The following is a 20607-nucleotide window of genomic DNA, read 5'->3' on the forward strand; positions in this document are numbered from 1 at the left end:
CAGGGGTCAAGCTTTCAGATCTTACCCCATCGAGAAGATAATAAAAAAGCACTTGTAGTTGGATTTTATTCATCATTTATATAATCACTGAAATTACAGATGAAATAGGCCATTATGTCATCCAGCCTCTCTTCCTAGCCAGTGTGTGTATATTTTTCTTTTATAACATCCCATAAAAGCATCCTACACAGGGTTAGATCATAATAATCTCTTGGCCATTTGTGGCAAGGGCAAACTATTCCAAATTAACTGGATTTTTGCCTGATTCTCATCTGGAAGACTCTTGAAATGGCTCAGTCTGAGCAACCATGCATTTTGCTTCATCCCCCACACTTCTGTGATGCCAGCATAGTAAGCTCCGCTTGGACAGTGGTATGGAACCCACATCATTATGGGCTCTGATAAAAGAAACTAGGGTGTTTCCCTGGTTGTATTTTTCAAGCTCAAATGTGTAGATTGTTGGTGGGGGACTGGAGGCATATTCTTAGAAAGTCAAAGTTCTTTATGAGAAATTTTTTGAAGGTTATATTTTTATTTTGATGATCTTAAAAACACATGTGAACATACTGTGGAGCATCTGGATGGCTTTCTTTTTAACTAATACTGCCATATAATTCTGGTGCCCCGATTGTATTTGCATTAGGGCCAAGTAGTCTCATCAGCGAGAAAAGCAGTGAGGTAAAATTCACTTGCACCATAGTGGAGACCAGATAACATCAAAACATGCTAAGGAAATGGCTCAGAATTTGCATAAAGAGCAGTGCTAGTGGATGGAGTCACTGCATAGCACCTGACAGCAGAAGCAGACCAAACTCAAAAGCAGGTGCCCCACAGCATTTGGAACCATACTCACATCATGAGCAACAATTCATTTTTATCAAACTGTTATATATCATATGGAATTAATGGTGATATTTCCATTATTGATTTTTAACTTTCCTTTGTATTTAATTTGCAAATTGATTTTGCACAGCCCCACACAAATAAATAAAACATTAAGTAAAAGACTAAAATAAAAAGAGTTGAAGTCAACATGTATCTCCATGAGAGTTGTTTTTCTCTAAAGAGACGTCTATACATATACATTATTCAAGTTGAAGAAATACTGCTTTATAGGGTTACTTTGTGTCTTTCTAGAGGCCACTATACTCAGTCTATTTACATCTCCATGGGATGTTTAGGGAAAGCAACTTTCCCTATATTCAGTGAATTGTGAAGCCATAGTTGGACTACACTGATTGTATTTAAGGAGGAGGGAACATGATTTTCTTTTATTTTCCTTGTGGGATGTTCTGGCCACATCACTAGAGCAAGACCTCCCATGGACCTTTCTGAGCAATTGCCCACAAACACTGTGGACTAGCAAAAATAGATTAGTTGTATATGCCCTTCCTAGTTACAGCTTGCTGACCTCTGATGAGAGCCAGTTGCACAGCAGCATAGCTTTTGATAATGACTTGTCTCACAGAAAGTGCTCAATAAGCTAAAAGAAAGAATAAACCCAGGTTAATAGCAAGAAGCCATAAAGACATGAAATAGACATTAGCAATTGGTTAGTTGATCAAAGAGTAACCCGGTAAGATGGACAACATCCTCCAAAGCAGTCTTTGGAAAATTCCCTGATGCACAGTCTCTTGAATGGGGTCCCAGGGCCCTGGTGTATTTTAAGCTCCTTCCTTCATGTTATAACAACAGGAGAAATCTAGTCCACTAGTCCCTTGGCAGATGCTTGATTGTTCTCTGGTAGAAATCCTCTACCATTGTCAGAGTCGGTGGATTTGGAGGGCATGAACTATGTGGAAATTTATCTAGGTACACAGGATAAAGTAATGAGCAGAAAGGTGCTCCAGGGAGCTGTCAGGAAGGAAGCATGGCTATCACACAGAGAGTATGAGAGGAAGGAGGAAGATAGGGAGGCAAGAGGCTGTGAAAGGTCACATTAATGTCCCTATTATGTGTTCTTTTTTTCTTAGATCCTTCTTGATGATAAAATATGAAGAATTTGACTGAGGTGGAGATGCCAGGGACAGTCACCCTCACGCTGGTTTCTCCCTGCTTTCAAAAGTGGCACAGTGGATTTTATTTTGTTTAAATTCCAACATACAGTATAACATCCAGTGCTCATCTTATCGTGTGCCCTCCTTAATGTTCATCACCCAGGTATCCTATCCCCCCACCCACCTCCCCTTCTGCACCCCTTTGTCTGTTTCCCAGAGTTAGGAGTCGCTCATGATTTGTCTCCCTCTCTAATTTTTCTCCACTCAGTTTCCCTCCTTTCCCTTAAAAAAGAAAAAAGTGGTATGGTGTAAAGGATGACTTCTCTCTCTCTCTCTCTCTCTCTCTCTCTCTCTTTTTGGATGACTTCTCTTGAAGAAATCTCTTCTCTTCTCTTCCACTGGGCACCCAGCTCTGGTTGGGAGAGGACATCACCAAGTGAGTCACAACAGGTGAGAGGGACCAAGTGGCCCTGAATGATGAGGCCACACAGGAGCTGGACCCCTGTCTGCCAGGGAGAAGATGGAGATTTATCTCCAGCCTGAGAAATATCTTTGGACCATTCACTTTTTCTTTTTATGCCTCAATTTTCTCACCTATAAAATAAGGACGGTGGTGCTCTTTTACTTTTGGGGTTACTATTGGGATATATCTGTCCTTAAATTACTTTGAGCTTTATGGAAGAAAAAGTCCCTATGCTATTCTTTCTTCACGATCCCGTTTATGGATTATTTTCATCCTATGTTCTTTGGTTGCCCCCTCCTCATCATCTACCATCGTGAATATTACTAACTTGGGTTTTCCTATGATTTCTTATACTCAGGAATTTTGTCATTAAAAAACAAACAACCAGACTCGGTATCTGAAGAAGTGGGGAGTTAATTTCTCTTTTTTTTCTACTTACCAAAGGACTTCTTATGTGTGACTTCATCTCATTGAGCTTCTTTTTTCTCATCTATAAGTTGGGGCAATGTAAAGATGATTTGGGGTTTTTGAGAGAGATAAATGTGAATGAAGCTTGTAAAGGGCCACTCAAATGCCGGGTACCAACAACTGGCAGTTAACTAACCACAATTATCATTCAGACCAAGAAGTCCTTTTTTAATTGACTTTATGAAATCATTTCTGCTGTCCTTTTGATTTTGTGCTTTCTGACTCTCCCTAATTCAGACATGGATTGAGGTGCAAGCTTGAGTGCCCTGGTAATCCTCGATAATGTCATCCGTTCTGATGGAATCTCTACACCTGTATAGTGTCAACTTCCCTGTACATTCAGTAGTAAGGCTTAACATGAAGGCAAAACTGAGACTCTATGGGCAGAGTTAATAATTTTTCTCCTTTGCCTTGATAACTAACATCTTAAGCCTGCCTCTGTTATGACATTTATGACACTGACTTATAATTGTTTACCTGTTCATTTCTTCTATTGAACAGTGAACTCTTCTAGGGGCATATAGACGATTCCCTTGTAACATCCAGAACTTAGCAGTGTCCAGTGCAGAGTAGATGTCCATTGCTAAATGAAACATTACTACTAGAATTTTCTCTCTTCCTCTCTTACTCATTACCTACAAACAACTGGTCCAGACAGGCAATTTGGCCATGTCTTTTATTCTGAGTTCAAACCCCAGCTGCTCCAATAAATCTAATTATATTCCAAACCTTGATCAACCTCTTACCTAGAACTGCTCCAGATCCCACATGGAGTACAAACTCTTTTTTTTCTTCTATTTAAATCCAATTAAGTTAATATATAGTGTATTATTAGCTTCAGGGGTAGAATTTAGTGTTTCATCAATTGCATATAACATTGAGTGCTCATTATGTTAAGTGCCCTCTTTAATACCCATCACCCAGTTATCCCCATCTCCCCACCCACATCCCCTCCATAAACCCTCAGTTTGTTTCCTATAGTTAAGAGTCTCTTATGATATGCCTCCCTCTTTGTTTTTATCTTAGTTTATTTTTCCTTTCCTTCCATATGTTCATCTGTTTTGTTTCTTAAGTTCCACATATGAGTGAAATCATATGGTGTTTGTCTTAATTTTGCTTAGCATCATACCTTCTAGTTTCATCCATGTCATTGCAAATAGCAAGATTTCATTCTTTTGCTGGCTGAGTAATATTCCATTGTGTGTGTGTGTATGTGTGTGTATGTATATATATATATCATATCTTTCTTATCAATTCATCTATAGATGGACATCTGACTCTTTCCATATTTTGGCTAATGTGAACCTTGCTGCTATAAACTTTGGGTGCATATGCCCCTTTGAATCACTACTTTCTTATCCTTTGTATAAATGCCTAGTAGTGCAATTGCTGGGTCATAGGGTAGCTCTATTTTTAACTTTTTGAGGAACGTCTACACTGTTCCAGAGTGGCTGCACCAGTTTGCATTCCCACCAACAGTGTACAAAGGTTCTCCTTTCTTTGCATCCTCACCAACATCTAGTGGACTATATACTCTCTCTTTTTTATTTTTAAAAAAGATTTTATTTATTTGACAGAGAGAGAGAGGGGGCCGGAGAGTGAACATGAGCAAGGGGAACTACAGAGGGAGAGGCAGAAGCAGGTTCCTTGCTAAGTGGGGATCGATCCCAGGACCCTGAGATCATGACCTGACCCAAAGGCAGATGCTTAACCAAGTCACCCAGGTGCCCTTGAAGTATATACTCTTGATGGTGAGTTCCATTTGCCTGCATGTTCTGCTATTTGGGCATTTTTGAGGAAACTGGTAGAAGCATTACATGTGTGAAAAAAGGAGGGAAGGAAACAAATAAAATTAAAAAAAAAAAAGAAATTAGAAAAGTTAGGCCCAGACAACAGTGGGAGAGTTTTAGAGAGAAAGTTTGTGCATTTGCTCAGCAATAAGTAGGTTAAATGAAAAGTACAAAAACAAAAACTCTATTGGTAGACTTTAGCTCAGCATATAGACTAGTGCTTCCCAAAGTACACTGCACATTAACTAGCTCTATTGATACTAATAGGTATCAACTTTAAAAAAGTGTTCCAAATTGGGATGCCTGGGATGGCTCAATCAGTTAAACATCTGCTTTTGGCTCAGGTCATTATCCCAGGGTCCTGTATTGGCCTCCTTGCTCAGCAGAGAGCCTGTTTCTCCCTCTGCTTGTGCTCTTTCTCTCACAAATAAATAAATAAAATCTTTTTTTTTTTAAGTGTCCCAAGTTTAAATAAGTTGTGAGGTGGTGTGTTAAACAAAGTTAAGTGTCTATACCCTAAAACAACTAGTAGCCTTTTATATGACAATGTAGGTTAGATATCTTAAGGAGGAATAATCATACTACTTTGAAACGCTTTTCAATCACCGTCGATTAGAGAATTCCATACGATCAAGTGTTCCTTGGGACACATTTTGGGGAATTCTGCCTTAGAGATATGTATTTGAATTTTATCAAGGCATTTGACAACTGGTTTCATCATAATATGGAGTAACATGGACGTAATGACAATGTAATTAGGTGGGTTCTTGCCTAACTAAACCGCTGTCTTCAAAGGGGTTGATTCATAGAAGACTGGCAAGATGGGCATATTGTTTCTATTCATTGGCCTCCAGGCTGTTCATGTCCCTATCCTGGTCAACCCATTCATAAACACATTTTACACTTTGCTTCAAAAATCAAATGCTAAAAATAGAGGCTCATATGTCAAATAATAGTCTGTAATGTTCAAGGATTTTATTTGTCCCCCAAATCATTATGAATTAATGCGCAAAATGGTGGCCAGAATACATATCTAACCAAAAACTACCTTGATAGTTATTTAGTGTTATCAGATCAAAGGAGGTAACAATCCAATTGCCATTTCCCTTACCAGACCCCACATTGTAGTGGAGACATTAATAAACTTAAATGATTAGCAAATATGGTGACGGGTCTGGATGCCACATAATAGAATAAAATGCCAAAGATATTGAGAATGTGTGCCTTGGAGAAGAAAGTGTTAGGATGTAAAATATATTTTCAAATATTTGAAGAGTTGCATGAGGAAAAGACAGTGTTATGGGCTGAACTGTGTCCTCCCTGCCCAACTTATGTGTGGAAGTCCTAACTCCCAGTACTTAACAATGTGACTGTATTTGGAAATAGGGTCTTTTTTTTTTTTTAAAAAAAAGATTTATTTATTTATGATAGACGGAGAGATTGAGAGAGGCAGAGACACAGGAAGAGGGAGAAGCAGGCTCCCTGCCAGGAGCCCGACGCAGGACTCGATCCCGGGACTCCAGGATTGCGCCCTGGGTCAAAGGCAAGCGCTAAACTGCTGAGCCACCCAGGGATCCCCTGGAAAAAGGGTCTTGAAAGGAGTAATTCTGTTAAAATAATGTCATTATGGTGGACCCTAATCCAAGATGACCGATGTCCTTCTAGGAAGAGGAGACTAAGACAGGTGTACACAGAGGGAAGAAAGACACATAGAGAAGAGAGTATCTACATGGAAGCCAACAAGAGATGCCTCAGATGAAACAACCCTGCTGACACCACAAACTTGGGCTCCTGATTTCCAGAATTGCAAGGAAAGATGTATTTGTTGTTTAAACCCCCAAACCTGTGAAGAGTGTACCAAATCCACAGGCACAAAATGAGCCCAACTGAAGATTTGTTGAATAAATGAATGGATGTGGATGGTCTTTACCTCAACCCTATGATATGATAGGTATGAAGGTTTTTATTTTACCAATAAGTTTGTTAAAAGTAAGTGGCTTGCCCCATATTCACAGGTTGGGTATTCAAAATGTCTTCTGATTTCAAATGTTTGGCTCTTTCCCCTCTGGGGCACGGCCATTTCTACTGGTAAGACATGCCTGTGCTCTCCGGGACATTAATAATCTTGATGTGGGCCCTCTGGCTATGATTGTCCCCTTTGTAACTGGGGATGGAGATGGATCTAAAGAATAGGGAGGGATATTTCTAGACAGTACAAAGAGAGAGGATATTATCATCTGGCCTGTGCACACCGCCAAATTCATCTTCCAGGACATGCTATAAGGCAGGGTGGGATGTTTTTCTGAGAGTCCTCAACACAAGCCTACTTGCAGTCAAGACTGCTGCCAAGTTTGTTCAGTGAGACCAGAGGTATGTGTGGTGTGGGCACTGCCATCCTAGGGGATTTAGATCTGCTGTCTGCCCAGATGCTACTTTCTACCTATCATACCAATTAGAAATTAGACCTCGGAAGTTAAGGATATATGTGCAGGTGTGGGGATTCAGGAATGAGGAAGAGAGTGGGGGAAGAGAAGAGATAAGGTGGCACAAATCATGGGCAAAGGAGTATGACAATCTGCCTAGGCCATGTGGCTGACAACCCGCCTGACGCTTGTTTTGACTTTTCTCTAACTGCACAACCGGTGCATGCAGATGACTTTACATCTCATCGCAAAATGTGCGACAGCAACGTGCTAAGCAAATGCAAACAAAAATATGCTTCCCCCACTCCAAACAAATCTCTCACACATCGCGATGATGCCATGGCATGGCGAGAGACGGGAGACAGAGACCACCAGGAACCAAATTTGCTCATTGTTTAAACTACTCCCCAGGATCAATATATATGCTCTGGGACACCAGCTTCAGCTGCACTGGATTACTTGCTGTTTGTGGACATAGCATGCAGTCTGATTTTGCCCATTCGTGGAAACATGGAAGCATCACCCATCCAATTCTTTCCACATTCATTGTGCACCAAAGGTGACCCAGGCGTGGTCAGGCAATAAAGAAGGGGCCATGAAAGATGCGGAGAAAAGCCACATGCATACCCTGCCTTTTAGGAGCTCCTAGTTTCTCTGCTTTTACTCATGCATGTCCCTCAGCCTGGGCTGGAAATCCTTCCCGTTCCTTAAGGGCCAGCCTAGGAGCATTTCCTTTCTCATCTTTAGCTTTCCTCCCCACAGGGAGAATTAATCATTCTTTTTCCAGTGCTCCAACAGCACGATGCTTCTCCTCTGAAGTTGCATGGTACGCATGTGATAAAAGCGCCTGCTGAGGCCCTATTTCTCCTGCCTTTATTTTTCCCATCTCCCCACAGCATGTAGGATGCCATCTTCCCTAGTTCTGGGAAAATTCTAACAGGAGGAAGCATATTAGTGGCCTAAACCTCATAAAAGGGAGTCTTATAATTAAGTTTGTATTTTTTTGCATTGAAAATCTCTTTTGGTTCAAATATAGCTGCAGGGCTCCCATGTGCCTTTTTCAAAACTTTTTACTGAATTAGAATTATGAGAAGGAATCATGCTACATTCTCCTCCAGAGTGACAGAGTATGGTGACTAAGAATAGGGAATTTGAAGTCCAGGTTTGGCTGGTTTCAAATCCTGCCTCTGCCATTTATTCAATGTCTTACTCAGTGGGAAGATATTTAATATATTTGTGCCTGGGTTTTTTCATCTTTCAAATGGATGTAATAGCAGAATATATTTTACAAGGTTGGTGTGAGGATGAAATGTGTTAATACATGTAGTTACTTGGAATATTGTATGGCACTCAATACATGCTCAAGAGATGCTGCTTAATAGTTGTTATTCTCCACATAAAATAATTCCTACCTGGAGCTTACTGGTATTGTACTCTGCTGGTACTTTCATATCAGGTTTATCTGAATTCTTTGAGGCTCAATTTTACAAATACCTGCTGCTGGAAACAGATACTTTGAATCCTCCTAGTATTTAAGTCATTTGAAGTTAGAACTCAGAATTTGAGTTTCAATATTATTGCCACTGTGGGGTATCTTACCTAGAAGAAGTCACTCAACTTCCCTAATTTTCTATCACCTCAACTTAAAGAGGAGAGGTGATCATACACCCTCAGGGGTTGCTGTGATGCTTACATGAGTGTGGTGAGATTTGAGTTAAGTAAATAACATAGAATTGTCTAACATCCTGTGTGATAGTCTAAACCGTAAAATCGGTTTACTCTTTTCTTCTTTCTTTTCTTTTCTTTTCTTTTCTTTTCTTTTCTTTCTTTTCTTTTCTTTTCTTTTCTTTTCTTTTCTTTTCTTTTCTTTTCTTTCTTTTCTTTCTTTTTTCTTTTCTTTTCTTTTCTTTTCTTTCTTTTCTTTTCTTTTTTCTTTTCTTTTTAAAAAAGGGCTTCATGGCCACTGAATCTGATCCACCTTTGATGAGCTCTAAGCACTTTGATAGTTGCCAAGATGGTGACAGTAACTTTGATGGTGGCTTTCAGTGTGCCAGGTATGATCTCCCACCACATACACACACACACACACACACACACACACACACACACACACACAGATCTAGACCTAGACATAGAATCATTTAATCCTCACTATACCTCTATGGTGTAGTACTATTATGATCTTTTTTTCTAAAAGAAGGAAGCTTCTTAGGGTAGGACCACTGCTTTGGGTCTGCTCCTTAATCTTTGCACATACAGATTCCAGTAGCAACTTCACTTTCCCTGAAGACTGAGTTGTGTCCCCAAAGCCCAGCTGGGGGCAGGCCTCCATCACAACAGCATTTTCTCTTGGGTGGACCCTGCGTGTTGGGCTTTTGTGTTGAATGAGCTGATCTTAGGACCCCATTCTTTGCCCTCCCCTCCTTCCAAACGCCCATAGGGCTGGGGCTCTGGTGCTAAGAATTGCTTAAACCATGCTCTTTGACTATAATGTCTTTGGTGGTCTGATGATCTTCTGTAGAGTCTGCCTCTACTATCAAATTAATCTCCCTCCTGTGTTTTCTGGCCTAAAAAACATGTCTTTTTCCAGACCTGGTTCCTCCTAGCCTTTGAGGCTCATGTTGCTTGCTGAGTTCACAGCACGTTACAGGCCATGAGGGTTGGCTGACTAAATGTCTGCATTATCTCGTCCAGGTGCTGGGGTTCTATTTTGTGCATTAGTGAACCAGAAGTGACCAAAGTCATTTTCAGGTCCTTAATTCATGAATAAAATTATTCAGAAGATATACATGTAAAAAAGGGTGCATTATGTTTAGGAAACAAGTGACCATGGAAATAGTGAGTGTAGGAAATAACTGAGTTTTGCATCTGGGTCCTCCAGGAGGCTTTGGAATTGGATCACCCTGAAGGTGGGAAATATGGAAGCATCGTGCTATGACACCACCTCTTAACTAATGAACATGGATTGTCAGGCCTCAGAGGGAACCCTGATCAACCAACACTGACTCTTGGCACAGAACCACTATGGAAACCATCCAGAAGGGACAGCTAGTGTGCCTTCTGGCAAAGATTTTTCCCATTGCCTTTGGAGAATGAAATCCACACCTCATTCTTAGAGTGGTCAATCTGAGTAAAGATCAACTCGAGGGAGAGATGGGGTTACTTTCTAAATGGGATGAGAGGTGAGCCAAGGGTAAGGAACTTGGACAAAATGGCGGTGGGTATAAAGTAACAAGTGGTTGCTCTCTCCAGCATCCAGCTAAGCAGTCATTTGCCAAGATCCTCACCTCTGACCTATATAGAGGCCTTCTCACTGGGTCAGAGCATAGAGCGGCCTCCTGACCATTCATTCCATGTCTCTTGGCTGACCAAGGGAGGCCAATTAGGTGCGATTGTGATGGAAGTGGGAGGGAAAGTTTCCTCTATTCTGCTGACCCTTGGGGTGACTCCATCTGTCTTAGAGGCCATAGGGGTGGCAGGTAGGGGGCCAGCCTCCACCCCCTCTGTCCACAGGCAGCCCTGTGTGCCGTGATTGGTTCTGTCCCTTCGCCTCACATCCTCAGGTCTTTAGATCTAAGGGGCTGACAATGCCCTCATGTCTCTCCCAAATAGAGAAAATTACTGTTTGTCATTTCAGAAGCTGAAAGTTTGGGGGTGGGAGGAAGAAAGATAACATATAAACACTGGTTATTGGTTCAATGTCTGTTTTGTTTTGGAAGTAGCACTTACATTGGTAAAGGGTGGCAAATGCCAGTCCTACTGCCCACTACCCACTTCCCACTGTCGGCCTTTTTCTCACTGTGACACACAATGAATTAATTCATCAGAGGCATTTCAGATAAATGCTGAAAACTAATTTATCAGAGTTCTCCAGGACTTCCAACTAGTTTACAATATAACAAGCTTGCTAAATATTAGGGCTCCCAAAGTACCCTAAAACATAGTCATCAACTAACAGAGATTAAAATCAATGTGCTTTACACACACACACAAACACACACACACACTATGCCAGCTGCCTTTGCAAACAGGGCATTGGGAAACGAATATAATCGCATCCTTTCCCTCTATGTCCAGGAACTTCAACTGCTACTGTGCTACATCAGGTATGTAATGAAAGACAAATGACAAGGAATCTAAACAGAAGAAGGGAGCTTGAGTAACTGTAGTTTTTATGTTAGGGAGAGCCTGAGAGAGAAAAGAAGCATTGTACCTCGGATTAACAGAACTGCAGGATTTCATTAATGACAACCCAGCTTTTTAGCAAAAGGAAGATAGTTAGGGCAGTAAAAGAGAACATGACTAGAATGTGCTCTGCTAATTGGAAATGTATATTATCTTGGGGCGATGTGTGTGGGGGGGGAGGGGGTTGGGAGGAGGAGGAGAAACACAGAGGGAGAGGCTGGCAGGGGAGAACTGGGCCTAGGGCACCCCAGGTTGGGCTGAACCAATGGGGCAGTTAAAGGGCCCTTTCTTGTAGACAGGAACGCTGGTACCCAGAGCCCTCCCTCCCCCATTCCCTTTTAATTCAGTGGCTACGTAGGGGCTTCTTTGATGGCGGCTTTGAAGTTGGTGGCTTTGAGATTACTCTTCCTCTGTGACCTTGACCACCAGCCATGAGGTTAGGGGGGAAGGGGAGGGGAGGAGGAAGGCGCTGGAGTTGGAATAAGGAAAGGAAGGAGAGGGGAGGGGAAGGCAAGGCCGCCCTGAGACATTTCTGCAGCATTCCATGACTTTTCTGATCACTCTGCAAAGTTGAAATATGATTGCAGCCTTTGCACCGGGAAGGAAAGAAACCATTTAAATGAAAAATTAGCTGCCTTAGCAGGTCAAGCACATAGTTACATTAATGTCGTGTAGAACAATAAATCAACTTCGATCTCCAATTGAAAAAATGCTAATTTAGCTCAGCGATTCACTGATTGTACTTTCCTCTGATAGAAATCTTTTCTTTTATTTAATGCGAAGCCGTGATTTGACAGCCTCCTCTAATGGTGCTTGCAGACTCTCAGCATTTCAGTGGAATTCTGATCATGGTTTTAATATTCCGTGCAGCTCTGCCCCCTCTGATTTCACGCTCACACATTAACGAGAGCTGACACTGGAGATTAGACGCAGACAGCTGGAATGCCAGGTCTTTGTTGCAGCATGGACAGGAGCCAACGTCGTTCAACCACAGCCAAGAGGGACCTGGGAAAGTCTTCTTAAGAAGGAGGGGAAGGCGGGGTAGGGGGCTTGAGGGAGGGAGGGAGCGGGGGATGGGGGCAGAAAGAAAGCCAAGGTAGTTTCTGAAGGGCACAGCGAAAAGAGATATTTGCAGAGAGCCCTTTTGTCTCTGAAACCCACATTCGAATCAATTCTGATTTATTTAGAGGAAGTGGATCATTACAGGGAAATCCCAAATCGGTTGCAGTATTTTGCTGTAAACTCTGAAAATACAAGTGTGATGCCCGGAAATAGAAATGACTCCCTGAGTCGGCTGTTCCCTAGCTTGTCTGAGAAACAATGGTGATTAGGAGCTAGAGGAAGAGTGCTTACAGAAGGAAATGTGTTCTCCTCTCTGCCTTAAAAAAAAAAAAAAAAATCACTTAGTTCCAGGTGAATAGATGGGGAAATAAAACTAGATTTATGAGCTAGGGCTGCCTGTTCAACTAGTGACTACCCAGGCAAGAAAGGAAGTCTTGTAGCCTAACTGCCTTGATCCTAATAAATTGTTTCCTGATACCAGAAATCAAATAAAGATCCATAGTCTCATCTAAACCACGAAGCAACTTGTGCTCAGATCGTGCCCGACTGGCAAGAGGAAAGGCAGGGTGCCGCCTGAAACACAGTGGTACAACTTTCTCAAAAAGCAAATGACAGATGATCAAGGTTGCAAAGCCGGCACATTAATACGATGTCAAGGAAAAAAAAAACGAGACTGTTCCTGCTCCCGGGGGAAACCAATTGAGTAGAAATAACAAATGTCCTTCTTGCTAACTGTATCATTAATAATAATCGTACTTTGCATTTTTATGGGATACCAGGATTCTAGAGCCCTTTATAAATATTCATAGGGGAAGGCTGGAGAAGAGAGGTGAACGTACCCATTCCCAGATGCGTAGATGGAGTGACTGAGGCCCAAGGCCCTGCAGCGGCCTCCTTGAGCAAAATAGCAAGCAAATGGCAAAACCTGCCCGCTTCAGCTTGTGGGAAGGCTCTTTGGGCATTTTCTGTGACAACAGCTCTGTCCTGCGAGCATGGCTTTAGTTTGGGGATTAGATGAGCTGAACCGTCTTGTATCACTTTGGCCTATTGTTTTATTTGTCCTTGTTTGTGTTCTTGGTTGGACCACTGTCACTGACATGGGTTTAGAAACTCAACAAGTATTTATTGAGCCTGAACCAAGCGATGTTTTGATTAAAAAGAAGTATGAGTTAGGATGGGTATATATCTCTACACTCACACAGACACTGATGTATGATATTTATTACATATATCACTAATATTTTCATAAAAATGCAGAGATCATATCTTAGTGTGTAAGAGCACAGCTTATAGCATCTAGCAGAGTGATTGAGAACAAGTCAGACAGGGGCACCTGGGTGGCTCAGTAGGCTAAGCATCTGCCTTTGGCTCAGGTCATGATCCTAGGACCCCTGGATCAAGCCCCACATGGAGCCTGCTCCTCCTTGTCCCTCTGCCTGCTGTTCCCTCTGCTTATGCTTTCTGTCTCTGTGTCAAATAAATAAATAAAATCTTAAAAAAAAAAAGAACAAGTCAGATGAATTTGCACATGAATCTGTTCTTTGACTGGCTCTGTGACCTTTAACAAGGGACCTTACTTCTCTCTATCTCTCAGTTTCCTTATCTGTAGAATGGGAATTAAAATGAAATAACCCTTAGCTCTGTGCCTGACCCACAGTAAGCACTGAATAAAAGCTAATCGTTTTTGTTATTCTCAGATAGCTGTGGGGAGAATTCAATGAGAATAACATACGTACACACATATGAGCACACACACACACACACACACACTGCTTGGTCACAGTAAACAGTAAGTCCTGGTTACTGTTCTGTAGCACATGAGAATATATCATCCTAAAACAGTCCTATTGACTTTAAAGTAATTTATTTGATAGATTTATGCTTATTTCCAAGATAACACAAAAGTGCTCAAAGCATTTATGGAACTCTTCTTTAGAATTACTTGTGGACTCTGTTGGCACTGTCTCTTAAATATCTTCAAACATGGCACGTCTTCATCTTCAGAGGGTGGATTTGTTGTTGGAAGCTACTAAAAGTTGCCCCGAAGTTATGTCCAATGACGATGGTAGGCAATCAAGCCGAGGAAACATTGTTTTGGAAATAATGTGCCCATAAAGAAATTAGACTGGTTTTCTTGTATGGCATATAAACTGAATCTGACCACAATTCCAAAAGAGGCCCGTTGAACAAATGCAGCTGTTTCCGACCATACACATAGCCTCCCAAGGACAGCACTTAGAAGGGATCACGGCTTCTGATTCATTTGTGGGAAGAAAATGAAACTCCTCATTTCATGGTCACATCGCAAACTGGCCTTCTCTGCAATGGTTTCTAGGGCCATCTAGAAGAGAAGGAGGGCATGCTCCTAAGAACTTCAGCTGATGCAAAAACTGAGGTTCACTTCTCTTTGCCCTCTTGGCCTACGGGAGGCTATAGTACCGTGTGCTCATTTATTTAGAATCGCTTAAGCACCCATTGGGCTTCTGATAGGTGCTAAAGATGAAAGTTTACCAAGTTATGATCCTTGCCTTCAGGGGTCTTACAGTCTAACAGGGAAGGCCAACAAAGAGACACAATGCAGAGAAGTGAGTGCTATGGCAGAGGGGCATGTTAGATGTCAGCAGATTCTGGAAGGTCTTAGAGATATAGCATGCTCTAGTGTGAGCACATTACCTTAGAGGTGACAGGGAGCCACTGATTGTTAAAGCTAAGAAGTAATATGCTCCGATCTGCTTTTCCCTTTTGTTCTTTCTACCCCTATGATTGACCTCCATGTCTTAAGAACTAACCAAACCTTAGGCTCCCTGCCTCAGCCCTGAACATGGCTGAGACCCAGTTGTCCTTTTTATTGATCTCTCTTCCTTATTAGGAAGCAATTTGGCAGAGAGAGAGAGAGAGAGATAGCAAACCTTTGCAGTGTCCTCCCTCCAGGAAGATATAGGAGGTGTGATTTATTATAATTTCAATTATAAAAGGGTTGCGTTTGGCTTAAAATGTTGTTTTTTGGTTGTGTGTGGTGTGTGTGTTTTTAAACTTATAATGTCTGAGTCTGTTCCAAGGGCTATAAACCATGGCAGATTTCCAGTGGCCCCAGGTAGCATCCCCCATAGTCACATTACTTATAATTGGTAATAAATGGCTTTGACCAAAGGGGAGAGTAGATTAGCTGAATAGAATACTTAAGTGCCTAAAGATGTGGGAGACTGCTTCTAGTGGTTAGAGAGCATTGATCATATCAATAGCAGTATTGCACATATAGAATATGCTAGAAAACAAGAAGCCTGGGGTAGTCTGATTTATACCTCATTGCTTTGCCTCTATGACATGGAGGCAGGAGTACCATTTGTGCCAACACACTGTCATTGAAATAGATCCATTTGTTCAGTGTGCACAGAAAATTATCCAGACTGTACATTTACTCAGGGTCACAGCACCTAGAAGCATATAAATAAGATGTAGGAGGCTGCAATTGTCTACTTGGATCTGAATTGCTTGGTGGCTTTGGAGTATTTTAACCATTCCAAATGGTCACGATAATAACATCTTAGAAGACCGATTGTCAACCTCAGTATCATACTGCCCAAAAGTTTCAGGTGGTTTGCAAGAGCAGTATTTGTTGATAAGTTGCTAAAGTTTGCAGAAAATTTAATTGGAAAAAAAATTAGGGAGGTTATCCCTATAGCGTCACTCTCATCATCTCCTTTCCAAAATGTTTTCTTGAATGGGAATGAAAGGAGTGGTTACAGGGAATTAAAGAATCTCTGAAGAGCCCAGAAAGAGAGAGCGGGTCATATATGCTAATTTATGTTAATATCATCTGTGTCCCAACGAAAAAGAGGTTGAGAACTAGTGTGCTGGAAAATGACATTCAGTGTAAACACAGCCGTATCATGTATGCAATTCAGATGGAGTTTCGTTATTGTGAGATGAGAAAAGATTACATAATGATGTAGTCTCTCAGTAACTGAGTTTCAAGATATGGTCCTTGAGGCTGGTTCCAAAAGAACAGGGTAGATGCAAAGCAGTCTATTTATTTGTCCCATTATTAATTTTTAAAAATATTTATTTATTTATTTATTTATTTATTTATTTATTTATTTATTTATTTTAGAGACAGAGTGTGCACAGGAGGGGAGATGCAGAAAGAGTCTCAAGCAGACTCCACACTGGGCACAGAGCTCAGCAGAGGGCTCAATCTCATGACCCTGAGATTAGAACCTGAGCCAAAACCAAGAGTTGGATGCTCAACCAACTGAACCTCCCAGGTGCCCCTGTCCCATTATTGTTTAATCTTCATTACCTGCATCAGGCCTACAGATTTTCCAATTGCCTCAGTTTGTCTCTGAATGATTCCTGGGATTGTTAAGGACTATAGTAGAACTCATGGAAGTCATGAGTATAGGGAATCAAAATTTGTTGAACCTACTCCATGTTGGTTATATATATATATACACATACAAAAAAAATACATGTATTATATATTATGCTTATATATAATACACATGCTTATATAGAATAAATATTATGCTACATATTTTATATATTTAATCCTCACAATAATTCTACAAAGTTTTATCCCGATTTTGCAAACAAAAAAAATTTAAAACACAGAAAACCTAAATAATTGGCCCCAGAAAATCAAACCTTAGAAATAAAGAAGTAATTTGAATTCAGATCCTTCTGAATCCCCAAACCCTTGCTTCTTTCCTGACTGTGTGCCTTTCATAGGGTTGTTGGACATGATAAAGTAGGGTGCATAAATTCTCAGTGGTACCCTAGTAGGCTATAAGGGCAGGATTGGGCTCAGTCTAACTTTTAAATTGGGGACCAATTTAAATAACCAGGACCACGTGGCACTCATCCATGACAGCATCTAAAGGTATGCAGAGGTCAAACTAAGTAAAATCACCAATATTTGATAATTTTTCATCTATAAAGATGGAAACTTTATGTGGTTCAACCTAATAAAAGTAGGATAATCAGTGCTTAGCACACTTCATGTTTTTCTCATACACAAGTTTAAAATAAAAAATTGGGGGGTCCCTTGTGGCTTAGTTGGTTAAACTTTAGACTCTTGATTTTAGCTCAGGTCATGATATCTGTGTTGTGAGATGAAGTCCCATGGCAGGCTCTGAGCCCAGCAGGGAATCCGTTTCTGCCCCTCTCCCTCTTCTCCCTCTTCATCCCCCTGCATGTACATGCTCTCTCTCTCTCAAAAAAAAAAAAAAAAAAAAAAAAAGCCTTAAAAAATCTGACTATTGAAATAGAAAGAGTCACCAAGCTTGATCCCCAAAAGCTGTACACTATGGCTTTAGGACATTCTGAATGGGACAGCCCAGCTTGAGACTTTGGGCATCTACAGAGACAAGCCTTGTATGATGACAAAGAAGAGAAGTGACCTCTAGCCCTCTAATGCCCCACAGGCTCTGGGATACGAAGCACAGTCCTTCTGCAACAACTAAAACCTAAAATCACCTGCCTGGCTCTCTGGCCCTGCATCACTCTAAGCCCCAAGGAAGGTACAGTGGGTACACTGTTATGGGTTGAATTGTGTTCCCCCAAAATACATATGTTGCCATCCTAACTCTGGATACTTCAGAATGTGACTTTATTTGGAAGGAAAGTTGCTGCAGATGTAATTAGTTGAGTTCACACTGGAGTAGAGTGGGCCCTTATTTAACATGACTATGTTGTTCTTCCAAAGAGAAGAGATACATGGGGAAGAGAATGACATGTGACCAGGGAGGCAGAGGCTGGAGTGAGGCACCTGCAAGCCAAAGAATGGCTATAATTGCAGACAAACACAGGGAGCTAGGAGAAGCAAGGAAGGAGTCTCTGACAAGTTTCAGAGGGAGTATTGTCCTGCTGACACCTTGATTTCAGATTTCTAGCATCCAGAATTAGGAGACAATAAACCTCTGTTGTTCTAAGCTTCCAGTGTATGGGACTTTGTTAGGAGAACTCTAGGCAACCTTGACACTCGTCTTTTAGGCTCTTCATCTATGCTCTCAGTGTCACTATGATTAAAAAAATAAAATTGTTGTATAAAAAGGTAAATTCTAGATTTCAGAGAACATGGCTCATGAGACTGACTCATTTCTGGAGTGTTTTGAAGTGTTTCATTTATTTTTTTCTGAACCTTAAGTTTAGAGGCTATGTGTATGCAGACCAGTTTCTTCTTAGAAGTTTTTATTCAATTTATCACAGTCAACCTACATGTTAGATTTACACTGAGCCTAAGTCACAGTGTAATGAATTTTGGACAAATGGGCTGCCTTCCTGGTGAACAGCAAGGTAAGGGATGTTGATGATGGCAGCTGTGATGGCCCCTCGCACCATCAGCAATTAATTTGAGTTATGTTAAATTGTCAGTGGTATTGGGGAGGCACAATATTTTATGCTATTATCATCATTGGTAACTAATCCAGGATTCGTTTATCAGGTTAGTCAATCATTAGCAGGACCCAGACACAAGCTGGCCACAAATAGATTCACCCAGTATTTATTGAATATCTGCCATATATATCAGACACTGATCCAAAGACTTTGATTGGATGATTTCATTGACTCTGCACCACAATTCCAACACATAGTTATGTCTGTCAAAAAAATGACAAAAGTGAGACCGGGAAAAGTGAAATGAACTGCTAAGGGTCAGTCACTAAGATCAGAGATGAGGATGGAAGAGGGAACAGGTCCCATGAAGTGCCACACTTGGAGGGTTTGGGAAAATTAAGGACCACTGAGAATACTAGGGAGCGTGAATTTGTACTCAAAAACTGTGGGGACTAGAGATAACAAGTGTTGGCGAGGATGTGAAAAAAAAAAGGAACTGTTGGTGGGAATGGATATTGATGCAGCCGTTATGGAAAACAGTATGGAGTTTTCTCAAAAAAGATAAAAATAGCGCTACTTTATTGCCCGGTCATTGCAGTACTGGGTATTTACCCAAAGAAAACAAGAGCACTAACTGAAAAGATACATGCACCTCTACGTTTATTGAAGCATTATTTTTCAACAGCCAGATTATAGAAGCAGCCCAAGTGTCCATCCAATAGATGAGTGATATACACACATTGGAATATTATTCACCCATAAAAAAGAATGGGATTTTACCCTTTGTGACAACATGGATGGACTTAGAGGATGTTACGCTAAGTAAAATAAGTCAGACAGAGAGAGACAAATATCATATGATTTCACTTACATGTGGAATCTAACAAACAAAGCAAATGAACAAACTAACAAACCAGAAACAGACCCATAAATATAGAGAACAAACTGATGGCGGCCAGAGGGGAGGGGATGGAGGTTGGGCAAAATGGGTGAAGGGGAGAGGAGTTACAAGCTTCCAGTTATGGAATGAATAAGTCACAGGGATGTAAGGCTTCACACAGAGAATACAGTCAATGGTATTGTAATAGGGTTGCTTGGTGACAGATGGGAGCTCCTCTTGTGGTGAGTACAGGGTAAGTATAGACTTGTGGAATCACTGTGTTGCACATCTGAAACTAATGTAACACTGTGTGTCAACTAGACTTCAATTAAAAGAAAAAGAAAGCTGTTGCCATGAAGGAAGAGATAAAGAGTAGATCTCCCCATGCTGTGGTTGTCAGAGTTCTGAACTTGGACTCAGAGATCTGTTGCTCAGTGTTACCATCTACTGGTTTGTGTCCATGGACTAGACACTGACTCTCCCAGAGCCCCAATGTCCTGGGGCGACATCATTGGAATAACTACACCTTCCTCCTTGAGCTATTCTGACTTGCTCAAGATGATGCAGGTACACAGCTATAGTTGACATTAGGTCATCCGGAAAATTTAGCTCCGTGTGCCCAATTAATCAAATCTTGGGCTGGCCCAGAGCTGACGTTGCATCTTTCTGGCAAACTCCACCATGCCATGTGCTATCACAAATGTAATTTTTCAAAAATAGCCACCTTCTTTTATTTTTTTAAATGATAGTTTCAAAAGAATCGCAGTGATTTATTCATTCATTCATCAGATATTGTTTAGATCCTACACATACGGAGCATGGTCAGACTAGACTTGAATTGCGAGACACTGCTTGCCCTTGAGAAACACTCATCTCTATCCCCTTATTGAAACATTATAAGAGTTTATATTTTTCATTTGTCTTTTCTGATATATAGCTCTGTATACATAATCATAGGGAATATATAATTTTGTGTTTCAACTGCTTCATTGTCGTTACTTTC

General features: G+C 41.0%; 1 protein-coding gene across 3 annotated transcripts in view; it reads left to right on the forward strand.

Annotated features, from left to right (window-relative positions):
- The window catches only part of LOC144311427 (uncharacterized), a 130772-nt gene that overhangs the window by 101727 nt on the left and 8438 nt on the right, over nucleotides 1-20607 (forward strand). The window lies entirely within an intron of this gene.

Source organism: Canis aureus, chromosome 3 (assembly GCF_053574225.1).
Source record: "Canis aureus isolate CA01 chromosome 3, VMU_Caureus_v.1.0, whole genome shotgun sequence".
NCBI classification, from domain to species: Eukaryota; Metazoa; Chordata; class Mammalia; order Carnivora; family Canidae; genus Canis; species Canis aureus.